Here is a 21,781-nt window from a genome sequence, read left to right on the forward strand (position 1 = left end):
CAATTCAACTTTATTTATATAGCGCCAATTCGGAACAAAGTCATCTCAAGGCACTTTACACAATTAAGTCGAGACCATACAGATGTGTAGAGAAAAGCCAACCAGCACTAGGCAACAGTGGAGACGAGAAACTGAAGAAACTTCCAGCAGCATTTCATGTGCAAATTTCTCAATTCTACGTTTATTACCAAAATACAAACACCAGGTTTATATAAGGTTTCATTAAGGTTTATGGCACACTATCATCTAGCTCTATAAGAATAAGCAGCTATAAGGACATTTTAAGTGTCCATTAATTAGTCTGTCCAGGACTTTACAGGGTTGAGATTTTAACAATGTTTTCTATACAGCATATGATGTTATTTATAAGCAAGAACAACAAAAAACAGTTCACAAGCATAATTATTGAAAAGTAGAGAGCAAATCTTTATGTAGCTCTAAATAACTGTAATTATCCGTGAATGGTGAAGCAGCACAAAAAGGGGAGAAACATAATTAGGTGGAGTAGGTAAAGACAAAGGAGACAAACAGGCAATTTTTTTTCTTTCAAAGCAAAGTTTAAAATATCATACTCTGCACTGCATCTGTATTTGTGTGTTTCATTTACTGTATTCTGGTCCAAAGTGTTTCAAATTAATGTTTCATTTTCATGAAGGATGAATTCCCTAATGCTGAAATGTAATATGCAAAAAACCTGTGTAGAATTTGTCTTTAAGCATTTATGTATAATTGCCATTTTGTTTTCTGCTGCCATATTTGCAGTAATATGTGTATCTGTATTATAAAATATGTAATAGTTGCTTGGACTCTTGTTAATACCAAAGAGTTTTGTGAGATGGGTCCACCACCATGGGTATTATCATCAGTGTTTGTCATTTATGCATTATTCTATTTTGTCTTACATTTGGTGTAAAGTTTTTATTGTTTTTACATAAATAATAATGACATATACAATTTGTCTTGCATGTATGGTTAGTTATTCATGATGCAAAAATAAAACCGCTGTAAAGCAAGTCATAGAAAACATTTGTTTCCTGATTTTGAAGAAAACTGTGGACAAGTGCGTAAAACAGTATTAATTATAAAGAAATCCTACAATAATAAACATTTAGTTTGTTTTCAGTCTTCAGCTGGTCTGAGCAGTATCAAATGGATTTTCTGATAGATATTACTGCCAGCTGGCAACTGACAGCTGATCTCAGACCAGCACATATGGAGACAGAGTGTGTTAATTAGAGCTATAATGTGTGTTCTGGCTGCAGAGATGAACACAAAACACACACCAACAGAAACCATCCATGCAGAGACTGTAGTTCTACTCTGTTCCTACTGCAAGGTCATTCACACTGCAGTATGCATCTACGTGTGTGTGTGTGTGTGTGTGTGTGTGTGTGTGTGTGTGTGTGTGTGTGTGTGTGTGTGTGTGTGCGCACACTCATGCACAGAGGCAAAATTATGGAAATTCAGCTTTAATGGATTGAGGTAAAGTGTGTGTGAGGGAGTATGGGAGAGAGTGTGTGTCCATTGGTGTCTGTGCATTTTGTTTGAGCCCACTTAAAAATAAATGCACACTCTGTGTGTGTGTGTGTGTGTGTGTGTGTGTGTTGACTGAGGTGTGTAACACTCTTAAATTAACAGGAATCTGAGAAAAAATGATGTTTCTGCTGAATTGCAATAACCCACTCATGCTAATCTGCTTGTGTGTGTGTGTCTTCTGGCAGAGCCTCACACAGTCAGCAGAATATATACAAGCACAGAAAACAGAGTGGGTGGGACGCTTTTTACATCTTCTGAACGTGCACATTAAAGGGGTTTGATATGTATGTGAGGACTGTCTTCTGTCTGCACCTTAAAGCCTCCTCTGGCCTCAGTTTGATGGCACTAAGAAATGATATGATCTGAATCAAAGGGACATCACTTTTCTCTGCAGAGTCTCGTCCTGATCTTCACACCTTTATGTGACAACCACATCAGTTTCATGTTTCACAGCAAACCGAACATTGAGGCACAGACGCATTCAGCAAAGCAGCAGATTCCTGAAGTGGAATTTTAATGGTTGGGATGAAGAAATAAGCTGAAAATAGGTCAAACTGAAATTTGAATATGGAATTTGTGGTAATCGTACTGGTTGTGATAAAATTCTATATTTTACAGTTGTTTCTTACATTTAAATACATTTCAAAAACTGAACTGAACAGATTTAGATAAAGATAAGAAACTAAATGTTCCTGACTGAATTGCACAGATTCGCCTCCTTGTAATTTCGTATAGCTTTCAATCCTAGAGGGAAAAACTGACCAGGCCTGTGAAAATATCTATTAAATCAATTACTAATAATCAAAACTCATTCTAAAAGTCATAAAGCAAAATGTTCAAACTGCAGTAAAGTCCTAAGCATTCTGCCTTGGGCAGTTTCCACGTGATTCGAGAACGTGCCGGGCTAAATGCCGGTGCTCTGTTGGAGTCTACTAATTTAATCCGTGTAGTTGGGGACCGTCACATAGCACAGCCTACTGTCTCCTTTCCCTGCCCTATTATTTAAAAGCCTCCTACAAATGTGGACCAAAGCACCAATCAGCAGCCCCGCTAGCCGACAAAACTCCCCATAATAACAGTCTGAAGGAAATTGAAATTGCCGTGTGCGTAGACCACCTAGGACTACTCAATACAAGATGTCTCATTCAAATGATTACATCCTCTACTAACCGCTCTTCTGCCCACCGTAAAAATGAAAACCCAGAACGGGGGTATGAAACTTTTTAGCTTTTTATTTCACATACCTGTAACAATTTGATCCCGCTGCATTCTCTGGACATGATGGTGTATGTGCAGCATGGAATAAACCTAATGCTTTCTCCCATTAAATGAAGCCCCCTCACCTGAATACACCAGTGTCCAGGTAGCACAGAGTTCCAAACAACATGGTGATGAAGCATTGATGTTCAGCTTAACCTGGACATTTTATTTTAGTTTCTACTTATTTGAGGTGTTTGTACTACACTTCTACTTTTTCACCAGCTTTTAGCTGTGGTGCTGTTTAGTCTAATTGGCCCTTATTCACACATTTTAGAATAATCTCATCTCAGATCTGGTTACTCACTTGGTCGACATTTTAGTTAGGGGGGACTTTAAAATTCTATCAAATAAAACTTCCAGTCTTCTCAGTAAATCCTTCATGACACGCATTGACACTTGGTTTCAGCCAGTTGGTTCAGGAGCCGACTCGCAAGGGACAGTGTTTTCTGACCCGACTGTCTCCCACATTAAATCAGTTATGCCACATCACTTCCTCATTAAATTGGAGGCAACACTAACTTGTCCCCAGAGCAGTGGTGTAAATGTGTTTACCACTTGACATATGGCTTCATCTACTTCAGTTTCTGTGGGCAGGTTTAGCTCATATCATCAATTCAGTTGCACTTCTCACCAACAAAATGAGATAGTAGGACTACACCCTGGACGGAAAATCACTGGAGTCTTTGCAGATTTCAAAATGTGCTCTGTCCACAGCAAAAGCAGCACGTTACTCTTGAATACACAACAATAGAAATCATGCTAGATTGCTTTTGCCACCGTTTCCATACTTACTCAATAGACTCCTCTACCTTTAAAGCCAAATTGTCCTTTTTAAGACACGATAAGATCCTCTTCTTTTTGCTTTACAGAACCACTACAGGATTATGCTGGATCCCAGTTAGTCTCCACTCAATCATCAAGATTCAAACAACTTTATTGATACCTGTGTTGCCTTGTTATAGCTGCTTTCCACGTGAAAAGTAAAAAGAAAGGAAAAAACCAAAACCAAACCAGTGCAAACTATAGATCACTACGTAAGAAAAAACCCACCTAGAGGAATAAACATAAATGAAATAAAAATAATTTATGAAATAAAAACAATATTTTTTGTCCACTTTGGACCATTTAGCCCACCTCCTTTTTACACAAGGGGGGAGTTGAACAGTTTATTGGCCACTGGGAGAAAGGATCTCCTGTGATGTTCTGTAGAGCACTTGACTGTGATCAGTCTCTGGCTGAAAGTGCTCCTCTGTGTGTGGGAGGGATTGTCCAGCTTTGAGAGGAGTCTGGACGACATTCTCCTCTCATCCACAACATGCACAGGGTCCAGCTTCTCCCCCAGAACAACTAAGCTGGTGATGGCTTCTAAACCTGCCACATGTGCTAAATATTGTTAATTCATCAGCTACAGCTGGCACTGCCCCACTGGTCTGCTGCTGTGGTAAATCTCATCTCATCTTGACCAAGAATCACTAATTACTATAGTGAATTCAGATTCTAGCTCTGCGCCTCACTTGCTGGATCTCAGTGCACCTTCTGAAAGAACACAGTGTGTGCATCCTATAAAAATCCCTCCAGGCTTTCACAACTGTTTTTGTATTTGTGCAGCCTTAAATGCCTGATATGCAACAGCTTTTTAAAATAAATTGTGAGGCATGTTGCAACGTTTCGATGAAGGTTTAAATTGCAAGGTCACTCAGACTTCATGGGAGATTGATTGTAGCAATTGCAACATCCTAAATTCCTGGAGCAACAGAATAATACTGGATCAGCATTTTGTGATGTGAAACGTGGAGCACCTCAGGGCTCGCTTCTTGACCTTCTTCTCTTCTCTCATTATATTTCACCTAGGGCTGGGCAACACGGGCAAAAGGAAAAAAAAATCTAACCTAAATTTACATACATTTAAATAGACAAACATGAACATGCAAAAAGTTACTGCCTTGCTGTGCATCTAACAATAAATGTCTTAATCCATAGTCAACATCTATCAAAAACTAAAATTTAAATGAATCCAAATAATTTCACCTATCAGCCAAATCACTGTTATGCAGACGATTCTGCGCTGCATGTCCCTGGAGAGCTAGGTGATGCTTCTCAGGTTACTAAATTGGAGTCCTCCCTCCCAACTATCTCAAAAACATCCTGCTCCAGTTGAACAACAGTAACTTTTAAGACTTGTGTAAATTCTCAGAACTCATTCACAGATTGCTGGGTTCCTCTGCCATAACCTCCCTGCTGACAATAGACAGTCTAACTACAGATTCTTAATTCTGAACCTATAACTTATTGATAGGCCCCATTCGTCAATTAGTGCCTTACTTACAGACGCTTACAGGGCTTTTTCCTCATTTAAATAATTAGTCAACCCAGTATGCGTTTCTGCCGATGAGACAAGATTACTGTACTTTACTAAAAATCACTGCATCTTCTAACCCCCACTTTCTGTCTTCTAAGCACATTCACATTCATTCCCCTCTCTGTCTTCATCCTTCTTCCAGGCATGATGGAGAGGAGCTTGTGTGTTCCAGTCAATATCTGTTGGTGGCACCTGGAAATCGCTTGTCACCTGCCTGATTATAGTTTATTAATTACGCCTTGGTGCTCTTTTTCTTTTCTCTCTCTCTGCTCTCCACTCAACCCAACCGGTCAAAGCAGAGAGCAGCACACCCAGAGCCCGGTTCAAACCATCATTATGGAATTCTGCGATCCATATAGAAATTATTTCAGTATGACCAGTAGGAACCTTTGAGTGACCAATTCTATTGAGCTTGAATGTTTCTTGAATATCTTCCTTGAGAGGTGGACAAATCTGGCTTGTTTGAGTTGGAACATGAAATTCAATCTAATCTAACAATATAATGTGGGCATGACTGTATAATACTATAAGAATTATAAGTTGAGAGTTAAACTTCCCAGAATTGTTATACTTCTTGGGAAAGAAACGGCGACATCTACAATCCCATTTGTTAGAATCTAATGTCATACAGGTCAGTTTTACTGGCAAATGCTTTGCGTGAAGGGAGTAATGTTGTTTTAAGACTCACTTGGCAAAAGCTCCTCTATAAAAATCAAGCCAAAAACCACCAGTAAACAAACTGTGAATGTGTATATACAACTATTTCCCACTATTTAGCCATTGCAGGTTATTTCCTGCAGTGTCTACAAGGTAATCTGTCAACCTTTTTTTTTTTTTTTTTTAAACTAATTTTCCATGTCCTGAGTTTAGCATCTCTCATTAACACACTGACTTTAAATTGACCTTTTCAATGCCCCCTGATAAAATTTCTTCACCCTGTGCATGTGTCTGTCCTTGTGATTTTAACAGGGTGTAACACACAGACCCAGACACACACATACACACACACCCAGAGGGGAAGGAAGTTAGTAGTGGAGCTCCGTGTTTGCGTGTTGGGATCTGATAAGACTCATCCTGCTGTGATATGATCTAATATCTTCACTCACACACACACACACACACACACACACACACCCACACAGTTACTGTATAATAGCTCATATCTCTCTCTCTCTCTCTCTCAATCCCCATCTTCTGTCTCCATCTTAAATCAGAGCTGCTTCACTGTCTTTGTCTCTCTACCTGTCTCTGTCTCTATTTCTCTCTTCTTGTCTGTCATCTCATTGGCCAGTTGCCACAGTTATTATATCACCATAGCAACAGGAGGGGTCAGGAAGCCAGTTCAATGAGTTAAAGTCAATCATCGGCTATTTTAAACTCTTATGTTGTCGGTCAGGGCCGCACACAGTACAGAAATGTATCAACAATGATGGTGATTTGTGAGTGGAACTCAGTGTTGACACTGATAAATGTTGCTATTCCTCTCAAACAAATCAAATTTCTGCCCTAAAATGCCACATACATAATTTGGTAAAGTTTTTCAGTCATCCAGGTGTAATTAAGTCGAGATGTGTAAGTTAGACTTCTTTCTTCTTAGTTGGAAAGTAGTTTCTTTAGTGTGAGCAGCTTCTTCTGTTTGAAGACAATTTGGTGTCAATTTTCTTCAGATTGAAGATGCTACTTTTATGAATGGTGAACGTTGCGAAACGTTTCAAGATAAAAATAAAGAATTCAGCCATTTTACATTTTTTTTAGAATATACAATTTAAAGGATTGTTTATCAAAGTATATGCAGAATAATCTTTTGACAAAAGACTTAAAAAATGAACTGAATGAACCATAATCTCTCCTGCTCAAAGACGGCCAGTTGAAAACCAGATGTGCAGTTTGCCTGCATATCTTCTAGTTTTCAGACATGCAGATCAAAGCAGACTTTAAACATCTCTGTATGTTTTTGTGTTAGCCATGAGAAAAGACTAGTGACCTGTGCCCTGTGACAGCTAGGCTGGCGTCCAGCACCCATCCCCCACCTTAGGATCCTTAACAGGAGATAAGGAACAACACAGATATGCACAAAAAGTTTCACTGTTTCTACAAAAATACAAAACCGCATTGTTTAACACACATACAGATTTATAGTGTGAGAGAACTGACCTAAATATGTCTCCAGGACTGGGTATATAAGAATGTCAAGTATCAATACTTGCCAAATGTCTGATTCTTGTATTTTTCACCAGAATTATTTTTTTTAAATCAAATCATGCAGCTTCTCTGATTAAATATATTCTCTTCTGTCAAAGTGTTTACTTAATACACTACTTGTACCATTTTCTATATTTGTCTTGTCAACAAATCCCATAAAAGACCAAAACCCAACAATGAATGTCTCCTACTGACAACTACTGTTTGTGTGTAAAAGCCTGAAATATCTTCAATGACGTTTAAATAACACTTAAATAGACATGGGCGTTATTGATCAGAAAATAAAACGTACATGTTATTAATCCCTGCTGCTGTTCAGGGATTTATTCAAATAGATCCAAAAGCTGAAAGCACTGACAGAGCAGTTTTTTGGTTAGATTATCATCAGTGTTACTTTGAATGGCGACCTTCAACCTGAACAGACCGATAATGACGGTGTTCATCTGGTGTTTACTTGTCCTTATAAAACAGACAAATTGGTGACTGGTGTTCGATTTTAAATTCATTGTTCCAATTTAGATAATGACTTTAAGGTGTTGACACGATGGTCTCGACAGAACGGAGATAATCAGATTAAAGTAGCTGAACAGATAAACATGGCATCAGCATTTACACAGTAGTGTTTAACCGCTTTTCTGTCTACATCTGCTGTGAAAAAACCTTAAAACAAATGAGAGAATCTTTAATATGCAACTACACATTTTTTTATTCATTATGTCGCATTCTAAAAGTCAGAAAATATGGAGAATTAAAGGTGTTCTGCTCGTCATGGGATTTGTCATCATATGTCGTAAGAGAAAAGTGATGTATAAACAATGTTAATCCAGGACCCAACAGTGAAAGAACTGTGTTTTATCTGAGAGAACTGCTCTTTAATAATCTGAACAAAGGTGCTGCTGGATGAGGCTCTGAGCAGGTTGTATGTTTAAATAAAACAAAGAGTAAAGATATTTTTATCTACTTGTCCATATGGCAACTGATGCCCTGTGTTTGTTAGCACTGTGCTGTGCAGTTAATCCTAAACCCGACAATAAACACCATCTCCTGCTTCTGCTTCATATCAGCACATCCCAGTCTGCATGTTCCACTTTCTCACAACCAGGACATTTAGCTCTTATCCTGCTCATTATACCGGGTACATAAGGAAGACGAATGTGCAGGTAAAAGCGCTTGTTCTCCCTGAGGACATTAAGCACAGCTTTTCCCACAATCCGCAGGCTGAAGAATGATCTAAAGTCTCTGGTCTGGAAGTCATTTTGCTGCCAATACTCCCCAACAGAGAGAGAGAGAGAGAGAGAGAGCTAGAGAGAGCTTAGCTTTATGTGCATGCAAGTAAAGTGAGACCTTTCTTTGTCCTTTTTTTTCCCTGCTCACACACACTTAAAGTTGAGTTTGTGGTCTGGTGGAGTCATCAGTTTCTACGTTGGTGTGTTAATTTAAGGGCCGGCCCTCCATACAACCATGGGTCAATATAAATCAATACAAAGGCTGCAAGGAGTGTGTGTGGAGTGTGTGTGTGTGTGTGTGTGTGTGTGTGTGTGTGTGTGTGTGTGTGTGTGTGTGTGTGTGTGTGTGTGTTTTATTATATGGGCACCTTGGATAACATGATCTATATCCAGCCTCCTACACCCACACAGTCCCAGCAGATGACAGACCCACAGCAGTGGTCTGCGTTCAGTCTGAGACAACACATCTCAGTGTGCTGCTGCTTGGATTTCCACTATTAAAATAACACTTTTATCAAATCTCCAGTTTGTCTTTGGGTTTATGCTGAATGAAGAGCATGGCCAGCTCCCTACACTACTCCCAGAGGTAGACTAACTGAGGATCCTAAAGGGGGGCCAACATTTTTCATACCCCAAAACCAAGAAAATAAACAATACTTGGAACTCAAGCTCTTGAGAAATAAACACAGCGTCACACAAAGCAAGTTCCACATTAGCCCTCAAGCATAAGTCAACCCTGACTGTTCAGTGGTATTAGAGATTGATGCTTCTTATCTCATAAGCCATGTGTGGTTTTCTTGCAGCACTGCTGGTTGTTTCCCTAAAGGTTTGCAGCCAGCACACCAACCTAACATCAGCAAGTGCCATGATATTAAAGGAGAACGTCGACTTCTTGTTTCACCTGCTGTTTCTCCCCTAAATGGGAGTATGGTGACTCTATAGCTGCTACTAGTTCTGCTATCACTTACTCGATTCAGAGGAAAGAATAAGTCACTCAGACAATCATGGTACAGATAAGGGATTTATCACAAACTCAAATGACTCCATTCTTTGTACTTTGCATCACAAGACGCTGAACAGCTATTTTCAGTCCACTTAGAAAGTGACTGATCAGTTACACTGGCAAGTTGCAGGAGGCTGCAATGTCCACCCCACATTGCTCTGTTGGATCAGTATCATCTACACTTTTACCAGCAGTGATCTTTGACCATTATTGCTTATTAATGACTCTACATGTTCGGCCATAATCACCATAAAAATAGTTATTCTTTAACATTAGTAACAGATGATCTGACCTGCTGTCTGACACGTCAAGTTGCAATGAGCCAACTGTGAGACCCAGCAGTTTTGAAGCCTGAACCATACTTTGCACAAAAAGTATAAATCATCTAATTTTGACCATCTTTTTTAATAGGACTCCCCAGTCCCCAGCGTTTTTAAAGCATAATAAATCACTAGAGTGATTCTTTTGGTCTGCGAAAAACAGTCAAATAGCCAAAACACTACATTACATTTATTTGCCAGCTGATATTGAATATGAAGAACATCAACAGCATTTTAAAACCAAATGTTAGAGAAATGCTGGATTAAATGTCACAAACAGATACTTTCTTCACGTTGCTATTTTAAAAGGGCATTTCCATGTCACGGAAAAGCTACAACATATGGCATTTTCTCTACTGAACTGATGTCTGACCTGATGAGATGCAGCTCATCTGTAGCATGAATGTTACAGCCAAAAAGCAGGGGGAGGAGGAAAGATGAGAGAAAAGGAGGTGAAGGTGGTGGGACTGACGCTGGATACAAGGTTTCATTTATCTTTTTGTCTGTTTCTGCTGCATAAATGTCTCATTTACATCTTGTCCCCCTGAATCTTGAGTTCCATGTTTTATCGCTGGGCAAAATGAAGGAGAGGATAAGATATATCAGACTCCAGCAGCAGGGAGGGAAGGGGGAGGTGCTGAGCAGTTAACCTGTCATTAACATAAACACAACCACCTACTCCTCTACTTTTACCTCCCTGTGTGCTTGTTCATTTGATACCAACCAGCTCTCTGCCTCATCTCTTAGCATCTCTTTTCAAATTTCAACGGAAAGGCTTTGGAATTTCCCAAAGATATTTAAGAAGTAGTAAAATACGAACATTAACGAACAAAGTGATGGCAACACAAACTTGAAAATGAAGAATAGTTTGTCCGATATCATTACATACAGTATCCGTTGTTTCACAAGAAAAGCATTAATCGTGCTTCATACAAAACTCAAATGCTTCATGAATAAAACAACTTTCCTTAAGCATACTTAAGGTTTTCACAATATTTACCGAGTAATGAGGGAGTTTTTGGTTTTATTTGTTGTATCTCAAGTAGAACACCTCCTTAAAATAAATCATGCCAGTAAGTATTTATTGATGTTACTTTCTGTTCACAATCCCAACTCAAACATGCATAGTTATGACCACACACTTTTCATATGGCAGGTTTATACATAAATAGACAAACAAACAAATCCTACTTTAGTCCACCACCTAATTCTCCTCCATGCTGAATCTCCAGTGCAAACACAACAACCCACATACTGCCTAGGCCTGTTAACAAGCCATGCAGTCAGAACTGGCACCGTCTGCACTCATACAATGCGCTTACATACCCGTAAGCGACCGGCAAACGGCTTTCTACAATAAGCCGATTTTTTTGATGGTTTAAAAAAAAATGTTTTTGTAATCAGTGTACGGGATTAGAGAAACTGATTTTCTGCAGGTAGGGTTCCCTCAGTAGAATGCTGATTTCCCTGCATAACAGGGTTCCTGATCTGCTTTTTACACACATGCATGTGCGTGACAAAAGACTGCAGACAGATAAAGTAGCAGAGTGAAGTGGTTGGATGAAAGGAGATGCCTCCTTTTAAGTCTGTTTAATAGTGAACTAACAAGAAGTGGTCTGTACAAGTCTAAATGAGTGGTTTTCCACTATGTGTCTGTTGTGACAGTTTGTGTTGTGAAAAGGAGTTTTTTCTGTCAGTCTGCTGACACACAGCAAAAAACACCACCACAATTTAGCATCCAGCATCTTCTATCATTGTGCAGTTAACATCTGAGTCATGCTTCCAAAATAACTCAAGTAATCTGATTACTGGTCTGCTGCATGTACACGTGGCCCTAAACTAACCAGGTTACTACAGTGCACTGAAATATGCTCCCAATTATCCACATAACCTGAATTCTCTGAGCAGCCTTGTTTCTTAGCACCCAGATTCACAGAGCAGCCTTTCTGTGTGGACATTGCATGTTCTCTGTGTGCGTGGGATTCCTCTCTGTACTCGGGTTAACTGGTAAATCTAAACCGCCCATAGGTGTGAGCGTCTCTCTGTGTGTCCCTGTGTTGGGCCTGAGACAGACTGGAAACCTGCCGAGGGTGGACTCCTCCTCTTCCCCAATGACAGCTGGCATTCGGCTACAGCCGCCGCAACCCTGGATAACTCGATATAATGGACGGGTATTTGTTCTGTGGAGCAAATGCTTCTTTGCAGGCATCATTCTGCTCTCAGCATCTACAAGTCTCATGCCCGTGTTCTATGCCGACCTAAACCAGGCTTTATTATAGTCTTATGTCTGCATATATTTTTGACAGTGAAGAGCTGTTTACCTGTAAACGACAGTCTGACCTCACTTTCCATTCATTTGTTTACATCAATACAACATCCTCAATATTGACCAAGATGAATGAGTTAATATGCACGCAAACACACACGTGCACCCACACAGCCCAGACTTTTCACACTGAGCTGCTGTGAACTGTGTGTATGTGTGTTGACAGGAGGACAGATGTCCAGCTTTCAAGAAGCAACAGATAGAGTCAAACAACACAAACGCACACACACATTTCTAATATAACAGAGACAGATGGGCTAGTATTATAAATAGAATCATCACGCTGCAGCTACCTACCTACTGCTCCATTTACTCATACAAAGACAAACACCCACATGTTCACTTTTTGGTTGATCCTTTTTTAAATTCCACGTTTTTTTTCGTCTTTTTTTTTAGGATTTTCTTTGTGTTCGTGCAGATTAAGATGAATTTTATTTAGACCTAATAGTCTGTTTCAGACATGAACTGTCATGAGGATCAGGTCCTGACATTGTCTGGAATTTCCCTTTCAGACATGTAGCAAACATCAGGAGATACTGCGTGCGAGATGCGTTCTCACTTGCTTAGGAACACTCAGTGTAATTGGGAAGGGGTGGTGCTTGGGCACTTCAAGCAGGGGGCGGGACATGACGCAAAAACATAGCTGCAGGAAGTGACAGTGTTTTGCTTTGTAATCCGGTCGTATACCACAGAATCTCGTGCTGTTCCTTGTATTTGTTTGACGATTTCCAGGTCTGGCCTGACCGACAGAAGTCACTGTCCTTCTTGTTCGATATCGTTGTTGTGTTCGTATGAATGAATGATTGTATTTGCACGTGTTTTGCGGCAGTCGTAGGAAATGGATGTCATCAACTGGCCCACTCACTCATGGTGAATCCTCTGGAGTTTTACCTCATATTTCCAAATGAGCCCGAGTGGAGATAATCTGGACTTTGCACTAGGGAGCAGTCTCCGTGTAATGTCAGGGTCAACCAGGGTGTTCGTGTTCACACATACACCAACCCCAGAGAAAGTCTGGAAAATGTCGGAATTCCAGCGCATGTTTGAAAGGGACTAGAGACTTATATTCTAAACAGTCAAGTCGGCAAAAAACTGAAAATTACCGACTGTGGGGAAGTGTTGCATATTCTTACTTTAATTTTAAAGACTTTGATCCACATTTTTCAACGTACCAATGACGGTTTTGTGGCCGTGGAATACAACGTCACAACGTTGGGTTCAGTGTTTATAGTGACCTTAAGGTGCTGAGGACTGAACTCGGTGATTAGTAGACAACTCTCTCTCTCTCTCTGAGCCACAGCCACCTCTACATGAGAATATATGTTTTAAAAATATGCTAGAATGAGACTGAGACTGGAATGAGAGACTGTGAGGATAATTGGGCTGAAATTAAAGAAAAAGAGTAACAAGAATAAGAGAAAAGAGGACAGAGGTCAAGAAGGCAGAGGAGTGAAGGAGGGTGGTGGCTGGAAGAGAAAAGAAATGAGGATGGACAAGAAGATGGGCAGGTATAGAAAAAGGAAAGGAGGATGAAATGAGAAATGCAGAATAAAAACAAAAAAGAAGAAACAAAGAAGCAAGAAAGAGTCAGCAACTTGTAAGGCACAACAGCGGTGACTAAACGTCCTGCAGAGACCTTCACCAAAGCCGCTACGTCATCAGAAACAAAATTACTGCTGCTGTGCCCGTGTGTCTTTGGAGGATTGTAAGGACAAATTTTACTCACTATAGTTGTGAGGACATTCTGGGTGGTCTTCACAACTTCAAAGGTCAGTTTGAAACAGTTGGCTTTAGGGTAAAGGTTAGAATAATTGCAATGTTGAAGGTTAGGGTACAGAGCTAGAGCCCACACATTTTAGGCAGGTTCTGGACCACATCTAGACCTTAATACAATTTATCCAGACCCAAAACAAAACATGCTCAGTAAAACATCAACACTGACAAACCATATGGACATATGCAAAAATCAACCATTAAGCAAAAACCCTCTTAGTCTTTTTTCCTGTGAAAGTAGCCACTTCCAATAAAGCCCAAATCTCCTTTTGTGTGACTAAATGCAATCGTCTTTTCCTCTTTCTGGTGCACTAAGCAGCAATTTGCTCACTAATGTCACCTACTGAATTGAGTTCTACTGAAGGTTCAAACAGAGCGAAATGCAAGACAAACCTTTACATTATGGTTTAATCTTTTACAACAGGAAAAACCTTAACGGTGGTGACTAAGTTGTTAGCTTTGCACATGTATCTGACCTGGTAGATTGAATCTTGCTCGATATGACACGATGGAAAGTCGAAAATGTGACCTGTGTGATCTGTATTTGAGTACTGCTGGACTTGGAAATGCACTGTGCCAGTGAGGGTCTCTGCAACTCGAAAAGAGAAGCAGGTGTGCATCTGTGTGATAAGCCTGCAGCAAGGTGCTCTGTGAGGTCAGTGGCTCTCAAATAGGTGACAGACCGGCATGTCCGTCACAGCAGGACTTCAAAATCCCCTTGGCACTTTCGCAATCACAGCTCCTGTCCAAAAAGGACAAGTACAGTATCATAACAAAAGTTGGACACGGTCACTTGTTGAAATACAGAGAGGATTTAGCACTGAACTAAAAGGAAGACACAAAAACAATCTATTCACCAGATGGAATTACAGACATTATGAGGAAGTTTGGGAAACATTCATTTGAGCATTGAAAATGATACCGATCAACGGGAGCTGCAGTTACAGCTGAAAATGAGGTGACATTTCACTGCTGATCTGCTGAGACAGGGATGACAATAGCAGTGAGCCAGGACATTTGTACTGCTGTCTTGTTATCAGCGAAAAATGGAGAAAGTGTGTGGAGTTTAAAGGCTGTCAGACTTTATTTTAATATTTCAATTTCTGCTGAATGTCAAAAAGGGACACATCTGAATGCACACAGCCTAACAAATACAACACAAAGACCTCTTTTTTTGTCTCCTTTGTGCTAATGGAACTGATTAAACAGGACATGTCAAACCACAGAAAACATGACATGTATATTCTTATGCTCCAAACTAAAGCCTGATAAATGTTACACTTTTTATGTTGCACTGCAGTTCTAGCTTTAATCGGAAATCAGCCTGAACAATGATTTAAGTCACCCTGAACTAAATATGTTCTTATGGCTCTAACAGGTTGCATTAAGATAAATCATGTGTTTTCATACAGCTGAAATGCTCTGTGGTTCAAAATAAAGGGAAACTATCAAAAGGAAAGAACTCATCTTTAGATTAAGCTGTTACTAAACATTGAAAAGATCTTTTATAGTCGAATAAGTTAAAAATGTTAGCTCTCAGAGAAACATGTCAGGAGTCCACTTAAACACACACATTTAAACCACAGCTGTAAAAAATACTTATGTCCTACTGGCTGCATTACCAGTGCTCAAGCAAACTGCATTACACCACTACGACATTCCTCCTTTACATGACATAGTGGTAGCTGTTGTGACTGGGACTCAGAAAGTGATTCCCACAAAAAAAAGTCCTCAATAACTGGGACACTGAGTCCTTAAAGAAATGTTGCTGGACGCACCACACAGCACCACAATTTAAATGTATTACAGTACAAGCACAACTTATCTAGAAATATAAAAACCGGGGCAAATATAAGCAACCGTATGTGCAAAAGCTTTATTTTTGGTCATTGGATAATCGCTGATTTTATGTAATTTAAGTTGTCCTGGTTAAAAACTGATAATAGACTTTGCTGAAAGAAAGGTCATCTGCTTGGTCTTAAGCACCACTTGATACACCATCTTTTTATTGGTTACACTGAACACATTCTATTGTGGTCACTTTCTCTGCTTGATATTCACTCTGCTGCTTTCCTGTTCATTTGTCTCCAGCACTCTCACATGTTTGCCAGCGGCATCATGGCAGAAAACATAAGAGAGATAAAAAAAGAGAGAGAGAAGGGCACCATAAGGGCTGTTCAAGGCAAACTAATGGAAGACTGGACTGCTCAAGTACAGCCACAGGACACACTCCCCCTGTGACACACACACACACACACACCAGACGACTGCCTTGGAGCCAGGTGGCACTGCACCAGCCTCTCTCTTTTTCACCCTTTTTCTTCTCTCTCCCTCTGCACAGCCTGCCCTTAAGACACACACACAGAGTTGGTAGCATGCTAATTCATCCTACCAGAGCGTATTGTAGCCCACAACCCGATTCACACTGGCCTCGTCTGTCACTCGCCTTTAGGTTAGTGGCAAGTGGACATTGCCCTAATACTCTGCTGCAGACACACAGGCCACAACTAATTGCCTTAATGTAATCCTTATACGGGCATCTGAAAGCAAGAGAAAGAATTGGAGAAATATGTGACCAATACACCAGCTGATTCTGCAAACACTGTAACGACACAAAGTGATCTTCAGGTTGCGTCACAAAGATCTAAACAACAAAGTAACATCTCGCTTTCTTCCTTTTACAGTGAGTAAAACAACAAAAATATTTATCACAGTTCACTTGTGGTCAAAATTGTGATAAAATATCTGGTTTAGCTAGTTAAACCTTAGTTTGGTTTATGAAATATCAGAAAACTTTTTACGTTGGACTTTCTTCCAAAGCGTGGTTCATTCACTAGAACACGAGTCTAGTCTTTAGTATTGAAAACAGCAGCTTTGGGCTACTTGGACACTGGAGCGCACAGAAAAAGTCTTAAAATTTGGCCGTGGTATTGTAGACACAGCTAAAGAATGGCAGGCTGTACCCAAAAACAGACAATCACATTCAATTAGCTAAACTACAAAGGCAGAGCCATGGCCACTTCCTTCTGTCTCTGGGGACGATCAACACATAGAGAAACAAACACATGAAAAGAAATACAGAGGACAAGCAAAGGAGGCTGAAAGAGCAGAGTTTGCCCAGAGGGATGGGCCGCCTGGATGAAAGAGGTTAGAGTCCTAGTTTCAGCTACTCCCCATGGAAAAAAAACAAAAAGCAGAGCGTGAGGCAGGGAGTGGAGAAATGATCGAGAATAACAGAACAGCCTGAATCCACACAAGAACTGTGGCAAGTTATCGAATTGTCTGGATTGACCTTTAGGTTCCCTAAAAATATGGTCTCTGCACTGTTTAAATGCCCAAGGCCCGTCTCAGTTAATACTGACCTGATTTAGATCTTTTGCAGTTTCCCACACAAACATTGTTAAAAGCGTGGCCCCACTTGACCCATTCAGTCTCTCACAGTATTAGCTCTGAAAGAAATACTAGATTTACAAAAATTATTGAGAGTGTTCGTGCAGTCAGTTGTTCTGATCCCGGGGCTGTGGGTTACGGTCATAGGCACCGTGTTTGATATTTCAGACTGATTACTAGAGAAAAGAACACACACATGCATCAATCATCAAACACCATTACAGAATATATATCTGTGTTTACATGCAAACATCTTCTGCCTCACCACAGTTATCACTAACACACACTGTCTCGCTGGATTGTTTTGTGCGTTTCTTGTTTCCAAACACACACACACACACACACAAATCTGTTCAGAAACCACAAGAAACTCAAAAAGCTCCCATCACCTCTGCCACACAGCTGGTGGTTCATTACATGTGGTTAAACTCAGCCAACCGTCAGCCTCCAGTTCCCCTCTCTAACTGGGAAAAACCAAGCACCATTTAGTCTCTCATACACTTGAATTATTAAGAAACATTGCTGCAGTTGTGACCCAGTGGAACAAGCTCTTGTTGTCTCATTGACAGTGTAAAAAGGTCTGAGGTCACAGACGTAGGAAGAATTTATTTCCCCCGGATGAGCAAGACGTTTTTCAGTCAATCAGTGCACTGATGAAATGTAAACAGTACTGTATGAAACACCTGCTGTGCCTGAAATATCACAGACCCCAGAGTTTGACTGAACACATTCATGTGAGAAATGAAATTCATCAATGACCCAGATCTTACAGTAAAAGGTCAAGATTTGTACTCAGTGACTCCCCGGCTCAGTGGGGAAAAACTCCAAGAAAAGAAAGTGTTGTAATAAAAGGTGTTCACTTTTAATATGTTTAAATTACATGAAGTGAAATTTATTCTGTAATAAAAGCGTGGAATCACATTCCTGCCTGTATGCATCTTATTATGCATTATTCAAAGGCCACTTAGTGTCACAGATGTCATGTCAAATATTTAAGCAGCAAAACATATGAGAATCAGGCCCCTCAGTAATTCCCTTGTTAAATATAAGTTAAGTCAGACAACAGATGTTATATTAATGTGTCAGATACACATTTAATCAACGTGTGATTTTTTTTTTCTGCTTGTCTCATTCTCTGGTTATATCCTGACCTGTAATCAGTATTTCTGCTTTCCCATAACACTGCAGTATTTCTGCCTTCTCATTAAACAAAAAAAAAAAAAAAAAAAAAAAAGACAACATTGAATGATTTTGTTATTTTTAGCCATTAACACAAAAGCTCACATCTGAAGGAAAATTCAGTAATTGATTCAATACTAAAATCTCTTAATCACCGGAATGAACACGTTATGCTTTATGACCACGGCATCACCCTTTCTACCGGCCGAGCCACAGTTGCTCCAACTTTAACCTTTGTTTTTAAAATGCTATTTTTGAAAAGTAGAGATTATATATTATTATTAGCTCATGTTGCTAGTCCTTCTAAAAAGCTTAATGTCAAGCCCCCAAACTGGGGGACTTCAATCACATTCCCTAAATGTCGACTTGCCTTAATTATGACAAACAATATATTTTAAGGTCTATAAATCAATTTTCTTAAATAGTGTTTTAACTGCAACATATTTCTTTAATACTGTACTGAATCACAATATGCCAATTCATCACAGCATTAGTATGATTATTCATGTTGCAGACCGCTTTTTTTTTTTTTTTATTAAATACAAAGGGAAAACAAGGAAGCAAGTTAGGTTGCTGCCAAACATCACACCGTGCAGATAGTTGACTGTTGAATGTCAGAATCAGCCAGTTGTTGGTTTACTAAAAAATTAAACAAAAAAGCCCAAAAATACATACAAGCACACTTGTACATGTGACAAAGGTCAACATGCACTCATTTATGGATTCCTTGTTTTTTCCCCTCATGTTTACAACTCATGAGTAGCTCTGGATTGTTTCGGTTAAGTCAGCCATTCACAAAACACTTCCTAATGGGGGGAGTTGTTCTTCTTCCCAGACAGAAAGTAACGCGACTTAGACACAGTTCAGACGGTTGGACCAGTCCCATCAGGCTGCTTTGGCCATTGAACAGGAAGCTCAGTCAGTTTGTTTCCATTGGACATGACGTCAGTGCAGCTGCCACCAGGAAAACAGCAGACACCAGATCGCATTGCTCACTCAGACACACAAACAGTGAGAAACGTGGGGTATGCTAACCGCCAATCAATTTGGAATTTTCCCTTTGGCTGATTTCTACTCACTTCTACTAAAGCACAAAGGACGGGGTGGATGAATTTATGGATTTTGTGTGTATATTGTAATAAAGTGCAGAGAATGACAGGAAAGGGTAGACGAACAGCGTATATCTAAATTATTTCTCATTTCCCGTCAGTTTTGTAGCCTCTTATATCAGCCGGAACTCACTCTTTCCAAACCCTGGCTTCACTGAATGGCTGTGTTCTTCCACACTCAAGGATTTATGTAAAACCTCTATGAATTATTTTTATAAACTGAAATTCCTCTCCTCATCTACGATGCCACCTGAAGCATGCTGAAAACAGCCAACCCTCAGCTTTGTGTGAAGCCTGGTTCGTGTGGCTGCTGACTAATTCTCCACCACAACCAGCCGAGAATCAGCGGAGAAAATAGCATTGTTACAAGGAATTTGGGAGAAAGTACATTTGCAAAACAATGTAACAGACACAAGGATTAAGCTTTTCAGTAATGTCCACTGAAAGAAGCCTAAGTTAACTTAAGGTGTACTCCCTTAATGAGATACAATATCAAAGTGTGGCTTAACAACAATAACAAGAAATATGGGACCAAGCTTGGTCATAAATCTCTACCTTCACTAAAAAATGCAAACTCTTTTTCAGAAACGTATCCAGATCTGTTTGTTAGATTCCTGATGATAGTGTGTTATTTAGCACAGCATGCCCGTACAGAAAAGTAAATTAAGACTTTTTCTGATTTTTGTTTTTCAAAATGTACAAAACTAAAATTGTGTCATAAATCTCAACACTGAAAAAACAGATGTTACATTTTTGGGACCATTTTTGTAAATGTGTTTCAATCTGTTGGTGTTGTAGCCATATGTTATTTTGTACTTCACGCCAATAAAGTGTCACTTAAGTAAATTACCACTTTTTACTTAAAGCTCCTTGAGCAAGACACTGAACCCCAACTTAGTTGCTCCCGGTGAGTGTTGGCCAGCTGCATAGCAGCTCCTCCATCAGTGTGTGTGTGAGTGTGAATGGGTGAATGAGAAGCAGTGTAAAGCGCTTTGAGAGCCAATAGGTGGAAAAGTGCTATACAAGTGCAGAACATTTACCATAATACAAGACAGATCATAAACATTAAGACCAAATTACATAAATCTTGAATCAATCTCTATTAGTTGTTTCTTTGTTTTAGCAGCAACCTGTTTGGTATTTATTGCCAGTAAAGCGATTTTTATTTCTCCGCACCGTTGTGATTACCAAATGTTTTATCCAGCTGTATTATCATGGGTTCTGATAAAGAAATAATTACACAATCAATAAAATCCAGAAAATTAAAGGCAAATGATAAATTACATAAATTGACACACTTTGGATTTGAAAATCCAATTTTTTCCACGAGCAAACCTTCAAGTCTTGTTTTAATTAGTCAAATATCCGATGTAAGTTCATTTGAAGAGCAGAGAACAGAAACGCATCTCCTCTTCTCCTCCCTCCATCCATCCTTCCTCACATTATACTAAGTGCTGGGGAGATAACAACCAATGGGACTTCCAAATGCATCAACATCAAAAAGCCATTTAATCACTGCTCTGCCTCTCTCTCCCTCTTCTTCTTCCAGCCTTCATGCCAAATACCATTTCATGTCTCTAGAGAACAGGAAACATTTAATAAAACTTCTCTAATAGAGTTTCAGCGGAAGAGAGCTGCGTGGCCTCGCTTGTGGAGTCGCAGCCGTCTGCTCCTCATCAAAAAGAATCCCCTTCTTCTCTGAGACCTAGATCGTCAAAAAGGTTTTAGTCTCAGAGGCAAAACACACAATTGTGCCTGTAACATTTTGACTTCGGGCCCTGAGGTTGCCAATAGTGAATTTCAAAGACCACTGGGGCGCCACAGAATCGGAGCTACTATTTCTTTCCCTGAAAGCTTTAGAAATTGTGGCATTTAAGCAGGAGTTCACTGATTAAAATATATTCAACTCAAACTGGTGCAGACTTGAGCCTGGGGTCTATGTGTTTTAGCCTGTTTAATATGCCAAGATGTCAGCAATTTGGGGTTAACAAAGAGCATTCTGGTGAAAACAAGTGAGCCAGGGCCTGACTTACACTGCTTTAAGTACACTTTTCTATTTCTTTAAGCATTGTAGCATTACAACAAATACAACATCTCC

At 39.7% G+C, this 21,781-nt stretch overlaps 1 protein-coding gene across 2 annotated transcripts in view; it reads right to left on the minus strand.

Moving 5' to 3' along the window:
* arhgap5 (Rho GTPase activating protein 5) overlaps positions 1–21,781 on the minus strand; it is a 52,940-nt gene that overhangs the window by 14,007 nt on the left and 17,152 nt on the right. The gene's annotated exons all lie outside the window — the stretch shown is intronic.

Source organism: Channa argus, chromosome 16 (assembly GCF_033026475.1).
Source record: "Channa argus isolate prfri chromosome 16, Channa argus male v1.0, whole genome shotgun sequence".
Classification (NCBI taxonomy): domain Eukaryota; kingdom Metazoa; phylum Chordata; class Actinopteri; order Anabantiformes; family Channidae; genus Channa; species Channa argus.